We start from the raw sequence: 6,245 nt of genomic DNA on the forward strand, positions 1-6,245 counted from the left end.
CAGGATGCATTATTTCCAAATGTATATGGAATAATAATCTGGACCATAAAACAAATATCAATAAACTTAAGATTAGAATCATATAAAATATGTTCTCTGATCACAATGGAATTAAACTATAAGTCAATAATTGAGAGATATCTGGGAAAATTCCCAAATATTTGTAAATTAAACAACACACTTCTATATAATCCATGAATCAAAGCAGAAATGACAAGGAAAATTATGAAATTTTGAACTGAGTGAAAATGAAAACATGACATATCAAGATTTGTAGGATGCTGCCAAAGCAGTGCTTAGAGGAAGAAACTAGATAAGGAAGAACAGAGAAACTCAAGCAGAAGGAAATAATATGGTTAAGAATAAAATAAATAAAACAGAAAACAAACAAAAATGGAGAAAATCAATGCAATTACCAAAACCTGGTTTTTTGAAAAGATTAATAAATTGATAAAGCTCTAGCCAGCTTTTACCAGGGGAAAAAAAAGAGAAGACACAATTTACAAACATCAGGAATAACAAGGGGACACCATTACAGACTCTACAGTGGGAATAATAAGAGAGTATTATGAAAAAACGTTATGCCAATAAACTTGGTGAATTAGACAAATTCCTTTAATAGATACAATCTATTAAAGCTCAATAAAAAAGAAAACCTGAAAAGCCCTCAATCAATTAAAGATATTAAATTAATAATTAAAAACCTTTCCTTCAAGGAAAACTCCAGCCCCAGACAGGTTTATTGGTAAATTTTTTGCCAAACATTTAAGGAAAACATAATACAACTGTATATAAACTCTTTGAGAAAACTGAACAGTATGGAACACTTCTCAAATCATTTTATTCGGTTAGCATTACCTTGCTACAAAAACCAGACAAAATATTACAAGAAAAACACAGACATAACATAGACATAAAAGAAAATAAAATGGAAGCTGCTGACAGGAAAAAAAATTATCTGCAAAACATGTATTTGATAAAGGACTTGTATCCAGAATACATAAAGAACCACCATAACTCCATTACAGGAAGGAAAACAATCCAGTTTTTAAATGGTTAGAAGATTTGAATAGACACATCACTAAAGAAGATATTCAAATGGTAAATAAGCACATGAAAAGATTCTCAACGTCATTAGGGAAACAAAACCACGACTTGTTAACCTCAGTGTGTGACGATACCAAGTGTTGAGGATGTTGGGAAAGTGAAACCCTTGTATATTACTGGTGAGAATGTAAAATGGTACAGCCACTTTAGAAAACTGTTTGGCAGTTTTTTAAAAGTTAAATATACATTACCACACAATTCCCATTCCTAAGTATATACCCAAGAGAAATGAAATCTACCCAAGAGAAATGAAAACATATGTCCACACACAGATCTATATGCACAAATATTTATAAACAGCTCTATTTGTTATAGCTCAAACCTACAAACAACCTAAATGTCCATCAACTGGTGAACGCATAAACAAACTGCAGTATGTCCATGCAATGAAATATACTACTTCACATTAAAAAAGAATGAACTACTGATACATGCAACAACATGGATAATCTCAAAAGCTTTATACCAAGTGAAAGAAGGCAGACACAAACTACCACACACTGTATGACTCCATTCATATGAAATTCTAGAGATGCAAAACTATAGTGACAGAAAGCAGATCAGTAGATGACAGGAGCCAGATGAGGGAGAAGCGACTGACTGCAAAAGGGAACAAAGAACGTTTCTGAGGGAAGGAAATGTTTTATGTCATGATTATGGTGGTGTTTACATGACTGTACCATTTGTGAAAATTCACTGTACCCTACACTTAAAACTGGTGAATTTTATTATGTGTAAACTATACCTCAATAAAGCTGATTTTTTAAAATGCAATGTTTTATAATGCCCAAGACTGTGGAGGGATTGTGGGCAGACAGTGCAAGGGGCTGGAAGTTAGGAGGGTATAAGGAAATAACTCTTTCTCTTTTCTCGGGTGGCAAGTCTTCTCTATTTTCCTTCCCTTTACCCTTGGGGCTGGGATGCTCGCTCCTCCAAGCCCCTCTCCCATACAGTTCAGGCCAGTAGCAGCACCTTCACCACAGTTCAAGGGTCACACTAGTTGATCACTAGCCCAGAAGAGATGTTTCTAAACCTTTTTTTAAAAAGCAGCTAACCCCCTTTTGCAAGCAAAGCCTTCTGTAGAACCTCACTATCTAAAACAGATAAAAGCAATGTCTTATTAGAATACATTTATAAGTTCAACTTCATGATATCTCTGTATTATAAGATCATTCGATGTCAACAAGCTTGTTTTGACAAACCCAAAAATTTGATATGTAGGACATTTGAGTGTATATATTTTTAAACTACCGTTTTAAAAATATTTAAAATATATTTAAAGTTTCTGGGTAAAAATGGTAGATTGAACACACGTATCTAATTTTGTTCTACTAAAAATATACTAAAACTATAGCAAAGGGATTTTTTTAAGGCATAAGTGCACAAAGACAGGGAAACAGGGGAGGAGACGAGCAAAATACTTTAGGAAGCTGTTAAGCATATGGATGAGTGGTTGCTGACAGACTAGAGAAGGATGAATCCTAAGGCAGAAGTGGGGCAACCATACGGCAAATGGAATTAGTTGTGCCAGATTGCTGACCACCCCAAGAAGGAAGGCCTAAAGATGTGACATCAGAGGTTCCCTGCAGTGAAGCTCTTGGAGACAAGCCCCACCCATGTACCTCAGCCCACAGAGCACAAACGCTCCTCACTGGGATTTTGGTAACCCATCCTTAAATGTGAGCAGACAACCAGGGATTATAAGACCTTCAACCAAAGAATCTAACATGAAAGAGATCAAAACCGCAGAAAAAGAAATTTAGAGAAAACAGTGATTATGCAAGAGAAGAAAACTTAAACCATCATTAATAGTGTCAGAGATAAGCTATTGCAACTTTGAAACAAAATAAGATGCTATAAAAAGGAATAGCTGGAGAACAAAAATAAAGTGAGAGTAATAAAACTCTTTAAAATATTGAAAAACTCAGTAGAAGAATAGGAAGATAAACGTTGAGGACATCTCCCAAAGACAAAAAAGATGAAAAGTAGGAGAGAAAAACAAGAAATGTGAAGGACCAGTCCAGCAGATCCATCATCTGAATTATAGGAGTTCCAAAAAAGAAATAAGAAAGAAAATGGAAGCGAAGAAATCACTAATGGGATGATTCAAGATTATTTCCCAGAAGTTAGGGGCACTGAGTGCCCAGCACTACAAATAGCTTCTCTAAGACATATCACTGCCATTTTAGAACACTGGAGACAAGGAGAGGTTCAGAGAGGGGGAAAAAGTCACTTACAAAGGATAAGGAGTTAAAAGACTTCAGACATCTCAAGAGCAATGACCAAAGCTAGAAGGTCACGTTGCAATGCCGTCATAATTCCAAAGAAATTCAAGTCCCAGCGAAACAACGGATCGTGTCAGAATAGAATAATGGTGTTGTCAAACATGCAAAGTTTGAAAACAATTTACCTCCTCCTTTCTGAGGAAGCTTCCGGAAGATGGTCTCCTCCAAAAAGAGGGAATAAGTCAAGAAAGAGAAAGATATGGAAACTGGCAAATAAAAGATCCAGCAAAGGAGAAAGGCAAAGAAAATGCCCAGCAATGAGAAAGGAGATAGTAGGTTGCAGATGTGTGTGTGTGGGGGCGGGGGAATAAATTCAGACTGGTGTTGGTCAGAAGTCTCCAGCAGAGATGTCCTCAAGAAGATGAAGTTGATAGAATATCTCCTGTGTCTAGATATTCTGAGAAGGGATTTAGGCAACTGGGGGAAGATTTTGAGATAAATACATAGAAAACTAAACAAATGAAAAATACCAAGGTAATTATTAATTCCAGGAAACATAAAAAGTGCAGGAAAGGAAGAATAATCAAAGTTTTCTACATGGCTCAACTCTGAATAGCATATGCAGTCACAGTGTTGTGAGAACTGAAAATTGAACTAACAAAAAGGAGCAAATTAAATTTGGCAGATAGGAGATGAGAATAAGGTATAAGCACTGGAAAGAGAGGCAGGGAAGAGTTCAATCCTCAAGTCCGCCCCTATTACTTGTGAGGGCTGGGGCAGACTACAGATGGAGACTCTCATACACTACATATCTTAATGTTACAAATTAAGGTAACACACTGTTAAATAAAATACCTCTAAACCAACTTCACAAATATACTTTCATAAGGACCTACCTAAAAGGCCAGGTTCTAAATTAGAATTTTTGGACTCCTCAGAGTTCTACAGTAGAAAATAGCAGCCCCTAGCCCCTGGCTCTTGCCTGACCCCCTTCCTTTCTGCCCTTGCTTCTGTCCTGCAATGAGCGAGCCTTACACAGGGTCCTGTGGACACCCCAGCTTGTGCTCACTCCTCTTGCTGTGCATAGCTGCCCCTTGGCTACCCCTCAGGCCTAGGGATGCCCACACTATCAGCAAGGTCTCCCTGGGGAGGAAAGATCCAAGGAAGAAGCTGGTGCAGGCCCAGGAAGCAAGCTGGGCAGGGAATTCCAGGGTCCCAGGTATTCAGAATATCACCTGTAAGGTGGGAAGTGGGCTTTGGATGGACATATCCCCTCGGACTCCTCACCCCGAGGGGAGGGACACAGCTGGAGGAGGGCCAGAGATATGAAGGTAAATGCCAGAAGAAACAGTTGAAAAGAGCTTAATATGGCTGCCTCCCAGGAGGGAGAGAGAATGGAGGCAGGGCTCTTCTGTTTTTCTTAACAAATCTTATATAATTATTTGATTCTTTAAAATAATTATATAAGATTTATATATAGACACACAGGTGTCTATGTGTTCTAAAAAATACCTCATTAAAAAAAGAAAAACTGGGCTTCCCTGGTGGCACGGTGGTTAAGAATCTGCCTGCCAATGCAGGGGATGTGGGTTTGAGCCCTGGTCCAGGAAGATCCCACATGCCGCGGAGCAACTAAGCCCATGCGCCACAACTACTGAGCCTGCGCTCTAGAGCCTGTGAGCCATAACTACTGAGCCCACGTGCCACAACTACTGAAGCCCGCGCAGCTAGAGCCCGTGCTCCACAAGAGAAGCCACCGCAATGAGAAGCCCGCGCACTGCGACGAAGACCCAACACAGCCAAAAATAAAAATAAATAAGTAAATTTTAAAAAAAAACTGTAAAAATAAAATGTGACTGATAAAAGTTTATGGAACCTCTGAACCACTTCTGCTGTGCCTAGAGGTCTCAATAATAATGTTTGAAAACAACAGGACTAGGCCCTCATTTGAGGCCATCTAGGTATTACAATGAAAACCAGATGAAGTTTGGGAATTCCCTGGGGGTCCAGCGGTTAGGACTCCACCCTTCCACTACAGGGGGCATGGGTTCCATCTCTGGTTGGGGAGCTAAGATAGCCCCAAGTCACACGGCGCTGCCAAAATCAAAAACAAAAACAAAACACCCACATGAAGTTTCTCTCTACGGCGGCCCCAAGAATGACTCTCTCTTCCTTTCCTCCCATTTGTCACCTTTAATTTAGGACTTCTCCCTTCGTGTTGGTTGTTTCCCTACCTCTCCCCTGCTAGACTCTAAGCGCCCTGGAATTGGACCCAGGTGAGACTTCTTTGTATCTTCAGGACCTAGCACAGTACCAAGCACGGAGCACAGGCTCAATTAAGTGTTGATAAATAAAGGAAAAAAGAAACACCTTTACCCGGGCCTTGGACAGAAGGTGCTCGACCTTTCTGCACCCGTATGCCTGAAGCTCTGTAAGTTACTAGCCCTGAGACGTTCAGCAGTCATTAAATAGCTTTAGGTTAGAATTCCCTTACGTATACAACATAACATTTATCTCACATCTTTATTCCTAAAATAAATTGGGCCCCTCGCCTCACGATTTCACAGCTTGGTGGGAGCCAAATCTCAAAAGAAGTAACTTTGGGGTCACGTAAGAAGCACTTGTACGCCGCACAAGGGCAGGAGTTTCCCGGGATCTGTCTGCTTTTTTTCCCCACTGCTATTTGCCCAGTGCCTGGAACACTTCCTGGCACATAACAGGTGCTCAGTAGTTGCTGAATGAGTGAATTAGTTAAAGTGCTAAAAATAACTACGCATCGAACCAAAAAAACGCTCTGTGAAGTGTAAAGATATCCCTACATTCGGAATGAATACTTGGGTCCAGCCTCTGGTCCTGAGAGCGAGCGCGTGGGATCCAGCTGCTCCGCGCGCCCTTGCAGTCGAGCCGCGAAGG

Source organism: Balaenoptera borealis, assembly GCF_965194805.1.
Source record: "Balaenoptera borealis genome assembly, chromosome: 13".
Taxonomy (NCBI): domain Eukaryota; kingdom Metazoa; phylum Chordata; class Mammalia; order Artiodactyla; family Balaenopteridae; genus Balaenoptera; species Balaenoptera borealis.